Source organism: Drosophila eugracilis, unplaced genomic scaffold, assembly GCF_018153835.1.
Source record: "Drosophila eugracilis isolate 14026-0451.02 unplaced genomic scaffold, ASM1815383v1 contig_1101, whole genome shotgun sequence".
In the NCBI taxonomy this organism is placed as follows: Eukaryota; Metazoa; Arthropoda; class Insecta; order Diptera; family Drosophilidae; genus Drosophila; species Drosophila eugracilis.
In genome coordinates, this window is record NW_024571878.1 from 291,515 (window position 1) to 307,500 (window position 15,986).

Consider the following 15,986-nt stretch of genomic DNA (forward strand, 5'->3'; position numbering starts at 1 on the left):
ACACATCGAACGCCCGGCTAATCTACCACAAAATACCAGGTGGGGATCCCCCTTTTTCCTATCCCTGTCACCTTGCCAACTTACCAACTTGCCGCCTTGAAAATTTCATAATTAAACGTTGCCCAACGCCGGCTTAGACCAAGCAAAACCGAACTGGGGGCATAGCCCTGGGTGACATCTTCGAGAATTCTAATTAAATCATCCCCGAGAACTTTTGAGGACTTTCTGTGTTGATTCATGTTCCATGTGGCAGCTGCCCCAAGTTTGCCCGGGAATCCAAAAAAAGAGATGAGCAAAATTCGAAAAATGAAATGGAAAACTTTGCTTGCCAAGGTGGCCCAGGAATTTTACTTGATTTCTATTTGTTGTTCTCCCAGCCATTCCTTCACCCTTCCCCCATCCTCCAGCTCACTTCTTAGCCATTTACCGTTCCGTGTTATATGCCGACTAATTTGTGGTGTTTGCTTTTGGCCTCTTCTGACTCTTCTGCTGCTCCAGTGGTTCTGTTTCGGTTTTGGCCGAGATCCCTCTCCCAGGATTATGCAAAGTGGTCAGGGCGGGGTAGGAGGTGTAAACTGGGTACGAGCTTCAGTATCTCATGACCGTACACAGAGGAAGAAACAATAACCCTATTTTTTGATTATCAAATCTTCATTGTTTTTGCAATCTATATAGGAAATCAAGAGGGAAAGTTCTTGCTTTCTTTGTCAATATTCTTATGTTAAATTTAAGATTAGAATTCATATTTTGATAACTGGAATATAAAGTTGAGCATTTTTCTCACTGTTACCACCCCGAAAAACTCACTCACATGCTGGTGGATGTGTACAAGATTCACAGACTCATAAATCTTTGAGTATTGAAAAACCATTTTTGCCTATAAGAACTCATGCCGAAAAGTTTATCCGGCGTACACGCTTTCCGGCTGAAGGGTTTACGGAGCGGGGCTGGTGGACTGGTGGACTGGTGGAGGGTACGGTATGGGGTTTCCGATGGGGGGTACGGGAAACATTCGCAAACTTGGCTTGAGGTGAAAGCAAACAACGTGACGCCGGACAACGAACACCAATGACGGTGTACAACACTGAATGGCAATTTAGCCAGGACTTCAAATGCTTGCAGGGTTCCGCTGGCTGCTCCAGTGGGTGGCAAGGTGGCAGGGTGGGGTGGTGCTCTATTGGGTGGCTCTTTAGTTCAAGCACAGCCACCATCGATGCTTTCGGCCGTTTTGCGAAAATTCACCAAAATAATATTGTTATGTACATTTGTTGTGGACCTTGGTTTTTGGTCAATGGCCGGGGCTTTAAGTCACCATCCCCCTCCCCCTCCCCCTCGACTACTCACACACTCACCCGCCATATGCTCCAAGCTGACTCACACACACATAAACATATCCAGCGAAGCGTTCGAATCGAGAGAGGGATATTCATGAAATGGAATAACTAATGACTTTATGCTAGGAGCGTGTTTTGTTAATTGCATTTGACGGCAGAGCGAGACGGGGATGTGGAAAACGGGGAGCGAGGGAGATGGCTCCATTCACACTTGGGGAAATAACCATGGCTTTCGAATTATATTTTTAAAAACTGTTTCCTACAACCCAAATATTTCCAGACGTCATAACACAAGCGTTGGATACAAGCTTGTCAATTTTTCCCAAAAATAATAAAACATTTTGGTTTCTTAGAGATGAGTTCATTTCCGAAGTTGGACTGGTCAGTACCAGCTCACTTTTTGGCTAAGTGCAAGGGCTTGGAAAAAGTTGCTCCCGGGGGGAGGCATTAACTGCGGCTGGGAAAAAATTGTGGCACACACTCGGTTTTCTGTTGTGGCAACGAAACTTAACGAAATTAGAGGAAGCCAACCAGCGGCAACAAGAGGAGGAACAACAACAGTTGACAGAGACCGCGGCTAATGAAACCGCAGTTGAAGTGGCTAAAAGGGGCTGAAAAGGGGGCGAACGGCAGAGGGGAAAGGAGGAGAATGCCACTGGAAATGCGAATGCGAATGCGAGTGAGTGGAAATGGCTACTCAAGTTACCCGCAGTTACAGTTTTGTATCTCATCCTGGGTCGCCGTAGAAAATAAACGCACAACCACCCCCGGAAAATGATGGCGACAATTTGCCAATGGCAGCGATAAGTTTTCCCAGTCGTTTGCGGGGAAATAGGAAACGGAATAGGACTGCGCCGTATGTGCTTTGTTGTCTGATGGCCCCGCTAAAAGGGTTACTCGCAGGAGCTATTTTCAGGTCTCCAAATTAGCCCAATTGGTTTTAGGGCTTCTCGGGGAAATGGGAAACTCGGCAAGGATGTGGCTCATCTTCAGTTCGGCAGATAGATCGATGCTCCACTGACTGCGAATCGGTTAATTGATTAATCCAATTCATATACGCTCACACACACATGAATCATTCCCTCAAGGTCCTTGCTAATTAGGCGAAATTTCGGCGAATTCCATTGAAACTCAATGTCAAAGTTGATCACTTTCGTAGTTTTGTCTGCCGAGTCTAGACAAATGCAGCAATGCGTAAAATCAGATAGTTCTTATGGTTATACGGGTGTTAGCCTTGACTGTAGGCGATGCCCCTGAAAGCGTTGCGGAAATATTGAATGAAAGTTCTTCATTTAAATAATGATCCATCAAAATCCCATTCTCCTTTCAGTTTATCTCCATTCTAGGGTGATTATCGGCCAAACAGTTTTCCACTTCCAATTAGAGGACGTCGTTCAGTATGTCTCTTCCCAGCCTTCAACAGCTTAGTTCTCCATCATCTTTCCATCATCGTCTGGCCCTCTAATGCGCACTTGAAATTAATTGGCCAGCTGTTCGTCTTTGTGGCGGTGGCTCGCTAGCAGCCCGACTTTTCCATTCGGCCACCTCAATTATGAGGAAATAAATACTTAACTGCATTTTAATTAGTTCGGGAAAAGCCCGGACATACAGCCTTTCGAGTATATAAGAGCACATATTTATTCCTGAAGAGTGCATACACTTTTTGAGCAAACTCACTTCAAAGTCAAAGCTCAGATGGGTCAATTCGAGTGGCTTCCCGAGCTGGTGACCACTTAATTATACGTATACTCGCATGCTGGTCCATCCCTTTCCATTCATCTCATCACCAAGCCAGTACACTGGCAAAAAGGATACCATTTTCCTGGGATTGAAATTTACATTACTCTACATAAATCAACGTCATTCTTGGATTGGAGGAATACTTATCTAAGAGGGTACTTAATATTAAAGCTTACAATGTATGCATAAGCCCCCCTTAGTTTCTCTCAGTGCAGACATCCACACGATAATGTGAAGCGACGGGACCCGACTCCTGACTTCCTCAACGTTCAATTTGCGTACTTAAATTCATTTCACTTTAATTACGAAGGTTTCCCGTTTAATATTTTATGCTTCGCTCGCAGCTCTTCCATTCTGCCCACCGATTTCCCCCAATTTTCCACACTTTCACCCCCTTTGGCCACGCTGTCCAGGACCGCTTCATCTGCTTAATGTCAGTTATTTTCATTACCCCCAGTCGACCAGGACATCGACATCTTCGCTGCGCGTTGTCAGGCTGGCCGGCTCCTTTTTTTATTACCGTTTCGCCAGTGTGTTCTCGCATTTTGGCCTGTGTTTTTGGTAGGTAAATATTTCGACTATAAACCGTATTAAGGTATTCATAAATTGCCTGCTGCTTAACCCCAGCAAATATTGGACATCCAATTTGGTAATTCAGGGGAGGAAAATTGAGCAGCCTGCGAATGGTGAATGGTGAATGGCGAACGAGGAAAGGCCTATTGGAAAATTCGTTAACGGATCGGATGACATAAAAATGTCCCGCAGCAAAGTAAGCTGCGATGTTTATGAGCAGCGCAACAAGCCAAGATCCGCAAATTGGGCTCCCGAATTCGTGGGAGTTCTTTGGGGATTGCTTAGGGGAGGATTTGGGGGGGCGACACGCATCATTATGGAGCCAAAGTGTCGCGCACGAGATGCTCGTCAAATACCATCCAAACGGTGTAAACTGCCTCATTGAAACTGACAGCCCACCTTCCATGGAAACTGCCTTCCTTTTCCCAGGGAAACGGGCTAGCAGTGTTGGGGCAAAACTGTGATTGAGCCCAACTGGAATTAGTTTATAATTGCTGCAGCAGAACTCGCATTTCCCCTTGTGGTTAATTGGTGCCCTTGTGTGCTCGGGATCCCTTCAAACTACTATTAAGCTCCGGTTTAGTAAGGTGGTTCCCCAGCCACCGGAGCGGAAGAATCGAAGTACAGGGAGTTATAATCTCATAAGCTCCTTAGCCTGCGCTTTTCTTACGCGCTGCGGATAACAGGAGAAGGTAGAACTACTGGCCATGGAGGAACCGGGCAGACATGCGTGCTTTCTGTACCAAATAAGAGGTTTTTAATGCTCTACGAAATGAAGTGATGAGTAATTGGGCTATGTCGTACTTGCTTATCCTTAAATATTATCCTAGAGAGCTGATTTTATCATTTAAAATAATCATTTCTAAATTGCTTGACATGGTAATATAAATCAGAGCTGGTTTTGGGTTCTCGGCCTCAATACTACTTGAGATCAAAGACCGATTAAAATCGCAGTTCCTATAAAATATTCCGCCTTCAATTCGGGTTCTATCAACTTCGCAGATGGCCGTGATTGAATCACTGACTACTACTGTTCACGCATCACCAACGTGGTGACATTCCACGCAGCATCGGGCGACGATTGAAAGCCTTCCCGGGCAAGAGAATCGTAGATGGGAGATGGAGTCGGATCCGGATAGGACGACGGGGACGGAGGCGGAGGCAGTTGGCCTCGACAACAGCGAAGCCAGCAGCCAAGTCAGGAGCACGAGAAACACTGAACAAAATATATTTTCCGAATATCAGTGTCAAGATACATAAGGCACATACTTAAAAAGTGAATTCCAAAGTAGGCATACTTTCTATCCTCAAAAGAATCTGTTCTTAAACAGACTTCATCTTTCGCGAAGCAGAGTTCTCAAAACGTCAGACAGACTTTTCCGGCAGTGTATCAATAGCGTACGATGACGACGACGACGGCGCAATTGGTTTTTTGGGAGACAACAAAGAAAGCGAACCACGATTGGGTGGAGTTGGGGGTAATCGGAGAAGGGGGAGAAAGGGACCCAATGTCAGGGGGTGGGGGTTTTTACGAGGCTGCCAAAGACGTGCGTGGCTGAGATTTGTTTGGCTCTCATCCGCGCACTTCCTGCGCTTTGCTAACTTTTTGCTCTCCCTGCTAATGTCCTGTCTTTGCATGTATGGCTGTATGGCTGTATGGGTGTATCCGTGCACTGGTGTGAGTCCTTCTGTGGGCAAGTGTGTGTGCGTGTTTTACAACCACAACCTGTGGGGCGGGCGCAAAAAAGGAGGGAATGGATAAAATGGAGGCGCACACAAAAAAAGGAATGAAAGGAGCAGAGGCCGGGCCAAATCGTTGCCTTTTTTATGTGACCATTTCCATTGCGACTGCGACTGCCACTGCCACTGCTGCTGCTGCTGCGTTCGTGTTCATTAACGTTGCTATTACATTTTAACACACCGAATCGGAATGTGTCCTGGCAACGTCCTTGGCACGCCCCCGCCCCTCGTTAGCTTTTACTTTCAGTTGTTTTGTTTGCTGTTGCTTCTGCTGTGAGAATGTTGAAATATCCTGTTTAACTTTATTTCATTTTTCCCCAGCATCCTACACGTGGCCACCCACCCACTTCCGGTGGGTGCGCAAATGTGTGTGTTTGTGTGTGCGCTTTAGTTGGCATGCATAAATTTTTACGTTTGTTGTTGTCTTATCAGATCATTTATCTGCGCAGGGAAGGCCTCGCCAGCATCCACATACCCAGCTTCTTCCCCTCTGCACTCGCATTACTTGTGTTATTTGCATGTAGTAGAAAAATATCAATTTGCGTACCTCCGACGTCGATGGTAGACGGTCGGTCGTTTAACATTTTCCGCTACTTACAGGCCCTTTGTCCTTTTTCCATTGGGCCCGCCTTAATTTGCCGGAGACACTGGGACCCAGGCCCCAGAAAAGTTCCAGATATGCGAATGTATCTCGAATGTTGTGCAAATGTTTTCCTTTTCCCCCATTTTTCCACTCCCTTTGCCCATTTGAATATGAATTTATATCAATGTGTCTGGGCCACGCTGCGTATACGCAATTTATATAATTCGTGGCGCTATTTGCATAACTACATTGTCCAGAGTTCAGCTGCCGAGCGCCTCGCGTGATAATGTAAATTTCCCGGCCACTTCGTTTCTATTTGGCCCGGAATTTATCACTTGGCTGCTTGGCCCGACTTAGCCATTAGTGGAGCCAAAGAAGAGGAGCAGCCAGATGAAGTCCAAGCAAATAAGGTGAAATGCAGCTCGGACTTATGCCCACGAGTCACGTAACTTCCTGTCGGCGCCACAGTCGCCTTGGTTACTGGGTACTGGTTACTGGTTAGTGGATCCTGGTTACCCGGCTCTAAGCTGACTTCGAGTTATGAGCCACCAAGTGGAGGAAGACACTTCGCAGTGGATTCATAAATTTAATGCTTAGCAGCAGTTCGCTTCCCTCATTCACCCATCCTCCCACTGACCACCCAGCCCGCCAATAACTTTCCTGATAATATCTGGGAATCACCCGACAGCCCTGGTCTCTCTCCATCCCCGTCCATTACTTTCTCCTTCGATGCTGCACTGCGACAAAATATCAACAATTGGGTCAGTGATGAGGTTCTGTCTTTGTTCCGCTTATACCTGAAGAAGGTATTGTCGAATATAAGAAGGAATATAGAATATAGGAATATATTTTCAACAGAAAATATAAGATTTGAAAAAAAGTATAAAAGATATGAAGAATAACCACGAATTCAAGAGCATTTCTCGCAGTGTCGGCTTGTCGTTAGCACATTTCATGTTGCATACTTTTATGTGTTACAGATTTTTCGGCGCGAACGCAGCTCTAATGAGCAGAAGCAGCAGCGGCAGCAGCAACTATAACCACATCATCAACTTTCCGCCCAACTATGTGTCGTATACGTAATATGTGTGAATAGCAGGGCAGGGCGAATAAGAAGTGAAGGCGGGTGGGGTCGGCAAAAGCCAAAGCACTCACCCACATTTGCGCACACAATTTTTTATGGTTGGTTAACTAAATTTACTTTACTGCCTCCCAAACAGCCGGGAAACTAGAGAAAGCCAACGAGGCCCAAGCAGAGCGGGACAGACCGACGCAATATAGCTGCAATATTGAAAACTGATCAACCTGATTGAATTGCCAGCCACTGAAATAGAAACTAATGAATCGCCCGGGACTTGGGGCCCCAAACGTATGTAAAATAAAACCAATTTCTTGGGTAAGCCTTGCCGTCAATACCAACTTGCAGAGGTTGCGTTGATTGGGCGGGTATTGGATGTGATTACGAATACATAAATTCATTAATAATTCCCTCGCACATTATGCCCTTCGTCCCAGACGAGATTTAAAGTGCGTTATATCCCAGTGCTCACTGCTCGCTCCTCACAGCTCACGGCTCCCAGACATCCGGCCAGCGAAAGCCGGGCTCAGGGGGCTCAACGGAGTACAGTAAGTACTCCTGACAGCCTCAAAGGGCTAAGGAATCGAATCATTGATCCGAACTGCTGAACAGTGATGTCACAGTGTCGTTTATCGGTACGGATCTGGTCCTTTTAAGTGGTCTTAGCCCAATGGAAAGCCTTTGCTGGCTTGTTTCTCCACTGCAAACATTCATTCCAAGAAGGAATGGTCTGAGATATACAAAGTTTCATGATCTTTTGCTATTTTATACTCATATCTATTGATTTTACTCGTATATTAAAAAACACAAACATCAACCCTTTCTTGTTTGTTTTCTTGCAGATTCGCTGGGCACTTCCTTTGAGTCATCACTGCCGTCGAGCACTGTAAGTAAGCCATGATTTCACTGTAGAACATACTTATTTATTTATGTGCGAATGATTGTGTGTGTGCAGCACCCACATAAGCTGCCAAGTATTTACTGAGAATATTTAGCAAACATTTACTGTCGCCAAATATGGCGATGGCGATGGCGAAGGCAAAGTGGGAAAGACAGGCGGAGTGACACGGAGATGGCATTGGGTTCTCTTTGGCGATACTCGCCTATCTCCCCTTATCGATATTTGCGAAATAATAAAAAATAAAAAAGTGGCAGGCTACGGCCAGGATACGGAGGAGCGATAAAGGAAGAGGCTCAGTTGTCATGCTGGTTCCTCCGTATATATAGCCTATAAATGTATGTGTATATGGGGGGTAACCATTCTCCATGAGCTCAACAGCTCAATCTGCTACGATTTTGAATGGAAGTGGTACCCAGTGGGTCCCAGATGGGGCGCAGAGTCATGAAAAATTACACAGGGCATTTTGTTCGCCTGTCGGCTCCGCTCTTGAGATATTCCAATTTTTGAAGTGTCAAAAATATCCGCTTATGTATAGAAATACATACGGACATCCAGGCTACAGACACATGAATATGTAAGCAGATAATGGCAGATTTTGGCCTCCGTTCCTTTCGAGGAGTTGGCCAAAACAAGAAAGGAAAGAAAGAAATTGATAATTCCTTGGCGCAAAACTTTGTGGCCAAACAGAAGGAGCGAAGGGACTGGCGACGAGAAAGAAGAAAGTTCAAATCAACATATTGATTTTTGTGCGAAAAGGGGCGTGTCGCCGCCCACGACCACAACTACCCACGAGATACGAGTACACAAAGCCGACGCTGACGTGTGTATCTTGTATCTTTCGCTGCTTTTACTGGTTTTTCTGGGTTTTCTGGAGTTGTAAATGTTTGCCAACTGGTGGACAGGGCATTTGCTTGTTCACAACTTTTATTTATTTATGGTTTGATATTTATTTATTTCCCTCCGCATTTATTTTGCAAAAGATTTTGTCTAGATACGAGTGCTTCCATGGCTGCTCTTAATGGGTTTTGCGTACACTTTCAACTGGCTGGCTAGCTGGCTGGCTGGCTGGGCTGCGTTTTTTCCAGTATATTAAATTTACTGCAGAGCCATCAGTTCCAGTCCAAGCTCTTGCTTAAATTTCAGGAACTGACCATTGTTCACTATTTTTATTTATTTCTCTTTGGATTTCCATCTATTTCTGGGCACATTTCCTAGTCAGGAATTCACGTTGATGTCTTCGAGTTGCTTTTCATTTGTTTTATGTAAAAATTGAATTCGGTTCGTTGCCTCCTGCCTTTTATTATGTCTATTAAGTATGGTTATACCTTTTGTGGGATCTGAATTTTGACTTAATTATGATTTTTATTGCTCGACTTCTGTGTATTGGCCTACAACTTGTTTCGATGGATTTCCTAAATATCCAATTTAACTTAACCATTTGTGTGTCAATATGAGAAACTATTCTCAGGCGCCACTCGTTGTCCAACTCACTGTTTGCCTTAGATCAGCCTGGTCTTATTAAATTTGCTTAAATCTTTCCCGACTAGCCTGACCTGACCTACATCAAAATCGGTTCCCATTTCACGGACCTGCAAAATGTTGCAAATTTGTTAACCCTTTCGGGTTTGCTGCCTTTGATTTGGTCCGCTCAACTTTTGCCAACTGTATAAAGTTTCAATTTGTTTGTCCTTTTGCCAGTTTCAGTTTTCCGTATTGCTTTGGTTTGCCTTTTCCGTTTTCTGTTTTCTGTTTTCTGTTTTGGCGCATCCCTGCACATGCCACACTTTGCTCGCTCCTCCTCCGTTCGGCCCGCCTTTGAAATGGCAATTTAACAATGAAAAATTAAAAGAAAATTCAAAGTTTTTCTTTCTCTGCAAAGAGGCTTATATCCCGTATCGTTTCGGATCGGGTCTACCTAAGTAATTACAGTTGAATGGCGGCTACAAACAAAGGCAAAGGCGGGGAGTGAGGGGGAAATAAATGGTGTGTGCAAAGGAGATAGAAACGTTTGGTGTTTTCCAGTTTTTATGCCGGAAAAAGGGTTTTCCTGCAAATATTTAACAGCGAGCCCCATTTGTCATTGGAATTTTCGCTCCTTTTTTCGGGGAGTCCTGTCAGGCGTTCTCGCTGTGTTTTTTCCTTTTTTTTTTATTTGTGGTGTCCGCTGTTTCGGACACTGCGATGTTTAATTAATTAGAGCGCTCTTAAATATTACATGGCAAGCTGCTGGATAGTTTGATTCGCTGGATAATTCAATTTATGGGCCGAATTAGAAACGTTTTGCATAACAATGCGCATTTGCATGCCCCAATAAGTAGGCAACATAAATAATTTTTCACTTTGCCCACTCACACATGTGCGGGCTCAGTGAAAGCTCTCTTAAAATATCATTAGCATACACACAGACACACATCTGAGACCTGACCTCCGACCCTAAACGCCCAACAGCCCAACCCCCACCGCCCAACGCCCAACGCCCATCGCCCAGCCCCACGCGTTTGACAAGATTTAAAGCATTTTTCATGTTGCCTTTTGCCACTTTGCTTTCGCTTATGTCAACTGGGTATGGCTAACAAATACATACATAAATCCACCCGAGGGTTTCCCTCGTTTTCCTTCTGGTTTTCCCGCTCCACCCACTCCACCCATCACGCAGCACCCACCGTTTTAACCGTTGCACGCATCTTTTATGTGTGTTTTGTTGCTGCTGCAAAATTTACAACGGAACCAAAAAGTTATGAAACTCATTAAAACACGAAACTAATTCAAACACCCCGGGCCTAATTGCCAACTCCAGCCTAAGCCGAATGCGAATGGAGGGCCAAGGCTGAGGACGAGGACGAGGACGAGGACGGGGAGGAGGTTCTTCGCCTCGGTCTGCTGCCTGAACGATTCGCTGGCGAATCCAAAAAATTATTTAGCGTTAATTTCCATAGAAAAATGTGCGCGTCAACAGAAATTAAGTGTCCCAGCTAATTTAACACAGCGCTGGGTCAGCGCTCTCGCTTCCTTACTTGTCTCTTTCCTTTTCCCTCGCTCTCTCTCTTTGCCTTACACTCAACCAAAATCATTTATCAAGAATAAAAACTCAAAAATGTTTACAATCTTAAATATATTGAATAACATTTACCATCATTTGGCAACTTGTTAAATGGCACAACAAGTAGAAGGGCAAGAAATCATCCAAATATCAGGAATTAAGGTTTGAGTGCTGAATGTCAATTTTTGTACAGTGTATTGCCTGCTTTTTGGTCCTGCAGCGCACCGCAGCTGGTGGGCCGCAGATGCCTGCGACGCGTTAGAATACTTACAATTTTAATTTGAATAATTTTGCAGGCTCTAAACGTAAATTCGCATTATTTTTTCGCCGTGGCCCTGGCTTATTATTTTTTTCCCCATTACTTCTCGCCCGCTGACACTCCATCGCCCCAGTTGCCCGACTTGCCGCTATATAGCTATAGCTTATTTTTTGTGCATAAGCATTTTGAAAGATTAAACTTGGCGCACTTGAATGTTATTACACGTACCACGAGCCATCGCCAGCGCCAACACTTTCATTTATTATTATTTTTTTATGCCCGGCTCGAACCCGAACCAGAAACCTAAAAAAGAGTCCTAACCCCGGCCCAATTGTCGCCCCCACCCATTTCCCTATCCAACCCCATCCCCATCAGACCCCATCAGCCAGCCATACAGAAAAATCACACATCGTTAGCTCAGCAGTTTTTTCCCTTTTGGTGTTTCCTTTTTTGTGCTTTTCATTTTTTCCAGCACGCTTTTCCAGCATGCGTCTGTGCCTGTTCCACTGCCTGTGCCCTTGTCCCAGTGGCAGTGAGGCAGTGCGGCAGTGCGGCAGCTAGGAAACTCGCAGCTCGGAAACTCGGGTCCCATAACGCGGCATTTATTTTGCGCTCCTCCTGTAGAATTGTGCTTCCATAAAAATTGCTTTGCTTGCTTCTCCGTTCAGTCACTCAGTTCGACCCTGGAAGTCCTTACTCTCAGCCAGAAGATGCTGCATAGAAGGACTCCTCCTGTCTGTCTTCGGCCGAATGTCCCGACCCGTTTGAGTTTTGTGGAAACATTCGAGCGAGCAACTCTATACATTCGTATACGAGTAGACACACAATCTGGAGGCCAGCATTAGCTGGAAAAACATTGGGTTTACTTTAAAATGCCCTACCCGAAAGTCCCATGATTGATGGAAAAGGTTTTTATTAACAAATAAATATGTTAACAATAATATCTGATCTTAAAGAGTTCCTAATTCTGATTGGTTTGATTTGTATTTGCGTTTTAACCAGAAATAGCTTATTTAATGCATAAAATGAGGAAGAGCTAGAGCCCATCCCAGTACTTGTGTCTTTAAGACAACGTAATATAATGATTATCCAAGTCAATATATGTTTTTGTTAAAACTTTAAGTCCCCAAGGATAAGGGATTAGCACTGCTTGCGGGACCTGTAATACTCTTGTTGGGTTTAGAGCGTATTCAGACATGTTGAAATACGCATACGCCACGTAGACAGCGGCAGCTTTATGCTCATAGGTTTTAATCTATATATGTGTGTATATGTGTGTGTGTATATGCCAGTGTGTGTGTGTGCGTGCGCTTGTGAGCTCAAAGTTTCTTTATTTAATTCAGTGAACTGTAAAATGTGCTGAAATGTTAGATTATTGCTTTTCTCCCAGCCGGCGACTAGTGCTCTTGGCCAGCTCGACTCCCCATTTTTCCTATTTTCCTCCGACCTTTCCGCCTTTCCGCCTTCCTTTTCCACTTTGTGCCCATCCGCTCTTTGTGTGTTATTGTTGGCACCGCGGCTGCTTCCCCCTCCACTCTCCATTTGGCCGATGTTTCAGTGGCTCCCGCTGCCCCCAACAATTCCCAACTGCACTCCTTTTCACGGAGATAATGCGTTGATAACCCCGCCAAAGGAAGGCCCCAGAAGAGGCAGGCGAAGGGAAGATGGCAAAATTGGGCAATTTGCTTACACACAAAGTAAGAAAACGAGCAGAAAAGAACTGAAAAGAGCGGCGAGCGTATGAAAGAATTTAGAGAAACTTTTCCCAGAGTGAGTTGGCTCGAAGACCTTTTCGGGCTTGATGGAATGGCCATGAAAGGTTAACGGGACACGTGTCCTGGGCCCGCTCCTGAATGCACAATGCCAAGGGATAAGGCCAAGAATACGGCTAGGGATAAGACGGGTTTTCCATTTTCACACTCAATGGGCCAACCCAAAAAGATGTTGTTATTTATCAACAAAATTAATTAAGAATAATATTTGGAAATTAGCCAACGAATCAATCAGAAGGGTGTCTATGTCTAAGTCTATTTTTGTCGTCCCTAAATCGCTTTCCTTGGAAAAGGCATTTATATTCTTTTACTGCTGGTATAGCAATCTTAGGTCAGAAAGGGATTTAATTAAAAACAATATTTTAAAGCTTGTTTAGTATCTAATAAGAAGGGTATATCCTTTTTGTAAAGTATCCAAAAATATTTAAAAGAACTCTATTAGATCAGAAACAGTAGTCATATCTATGGACACTTTCTGTAAGCGGGCAAAGCGGGTTCCCAATTCGTTAAAACACCTCGAAAGAGAACTCCTGTGTTTAGCATCGTTCTAACCTGGTCGGCTTGCCCCTCGATTCATCACCTGTCCCCCTTGGCCTGGTCCGCAGTTGATTGCTCCGGCGTCCCTTCATGAAAAATTCCGTGCATGCATTGACCAAATTTTTCTTAGTCCAATAATCTTAATGACGAAACTTAAAATTTACGTGAGCTGCCTTGAATTATTCCCGGACGGCGTCGTGGCAGGAGATTACCTGTTACCAGCTGACACTCCGCCCCGCAGTCCCGTCCTCTGGCCGCCTTGTTTGCATAAAGATATGCTATGTATTAAAAATCCACCAAAGATGCGGTTCAGGGGATGAGTGTTCAAGAGGTCGGGGGTTGACGGGTCGGGGATAAGCCTGCTACAATGGGGCATGCTCCAAAGACGCAGCTATGTATATCAATATGAGCGCGACAAGGAGCTCTGCAAATTGGGGTCGACAGCATCGACAATGGCGGCGGCAAACAAAGTGTTGAGCAGATTGGCTTTTCGACGGACAGCCCTGCGCGGATCCGGGATGAATGTGGCACTGAGAGAAATTTTAGCAGGGCTCGGAAAGTTTACTTTGAATTAAGGTTAAAGTTTACTCTTTCTTTAAGAAAAGTGCCTCTAGATTTGCTAGTATTAAAGTTGCAGTAAATGATAAAGAAAGACTTTAGAGACTTTCTCTCAGTGATTGAAATGCAGCTGCTCAAAATTGGCATTCAAGATGCGCTAAAATGGAAAGGTTAAATGTCACCATTTACTTAAAGATGGCGGAGGATGGCCTTCGAGTGGTTTTGGCCATGCCTAAACTGAATTTATTTGGCGCAGCAGAAGATTTGCATGGCCTGTTAGAATGTAATTATTTCGGAATAGAGTCGGCAAAACCGAATCCCCGCTTTCAATTAGTATTCAGAGAGTCGTGCAGACTTTCTTCGGGAAGTGAGGGAAATGCAGCGCTGAAATTGGCATTTAAGATGGGTGTCGGTCCTTGGCACCATCCACTCCGCCTGCTGGCTGCTCCGAGAGCTGGCTGTTTATGTCCTTGCCCACCCGTCTCCCTATCTGTCTGGGTTTCCTCTGCTTTCTCTGGGTTTTCTCGGGCTCTGATGCTCTGCTCGTTCGTGCCTAACGAGCTGCACTCCAAAGGCATCGCGGAATACCGCTGCTGGCGAAAGTCAATGGCAATGGCAACGGCGATGTCGATGTCGATGGAATGGATAACCAAGTTGCCGGATGGCTCGTTGATTCCGGAGAAGCACCAGCAGCCTCCACTCCGCGCCGATTGTTTGCCTTGTTGTTTCGCCACAGATTGTTGATGTTCGATTTAATTTCAGCCCTTGCTGATTTTTGCGTTATTTATTTTATTATAATACCCTTTACATTTAACGGCGCGATAAGGCATATTGACTTTGACATTAATTGCTGGCCCAGCCAGATCCTTGGAGTCGAGTCGCTGGAGGTGCTCGAGGCAGTTTCCTGCCACTTGAGCACGCATTTTATTGGCGGTCATTAACGTCAGCATCAAGTCCCCGAACGGGCTGGAAATGGGTTGGTTTGGTTGCTTTGGTTGGTTCCTTGGGCTTCCATTCGGCCCTTGGCCCTGTGTGGGTGGCGAAGTGCGGATGTGGTGACAGGTGGCTGAGCGGCGGCCGAGTGGGCGGTGCGATGTGGCTTAATTGCTGATTTGTTGTCTTGGCTGCGTAGCCATTCGGGTAATTGCATTCGTGCGGTAAATATTCGAGACGCCAGTGGAGGCCATTAAATTTAATCACCTTAAAACTAATTCGAGGAAGTCAACTAATTACGGCTGGCTGCGGAGATAGAGAGACGCAGAGATGACATTGAAGCACCGGCAGATTGGCCAAACGTGTTGATAGTTCTGGATGGCTGTGCAGGGGCAATCAAGTGGTCAAGTTGACTTATTCGTCCTTCTGGCCGTAGGATATTGGGGATATTTTCCAAGCACACACAGCCGGTCGCATTATAATAATAATCAAACAATGGCAATGGCAAAACAATGAAGTTTCATTTTCATAGCCGGCAATTTAGCCAGGATCCGAAGTAGCTTTGCCAAATGGTTTTGGCCATTTACTCACCCACCCCCTCAAGTGTCTGGGGCTGAGTGTGTATTTGTGGGCGGCATTTGTGTGCACTTCTTGTCCGCTAATCCTTAAGCCGGGCCATTGGGAAGCCATATAGTCTAGAGGATCCCCTCTCTCAGTGCTAACAGGTACACCTCGCGAAAGAAGTTCCCTCTTTGGATTATTTTTTGAAAATATTACGATAGGAATATTAAATCTTAAGGAGCGGGATGGAAGTCCAGAACTTTTGGCATTGGAACTTCAAGTTACAAATTTTCAATTCAAAGAAAGAAAGTTTCCTTTAGTGTAATCCCCTGTGCTTTTTTCTAAACTAGCTTCCTACTAGCTTTGCTCAATTCCTC

The 15,986-nt window shown here is 45.0% G+C and overlaps 1 protein-coding gene across 1 annotated transcript in view; it reads left to right on the forward strand.

Moving 5' to 3' along the window:
* Positions 1-15,986, forward strand: part of LOC108109386 — a 41,973-nt gene that overhangs the window by 3,685 nt on the left and 22,302 nt on the right. Inside the window, exon 2 of the mRNA XM_017217882.2 lies at positions 7,891-7,934. The gene's annotated coding sequence lies outside the window, so the exon portion shown is untranslated. The remainder of the gene's footprint in view (positions 1-7,890; positions 7,935-15,986) is intronic.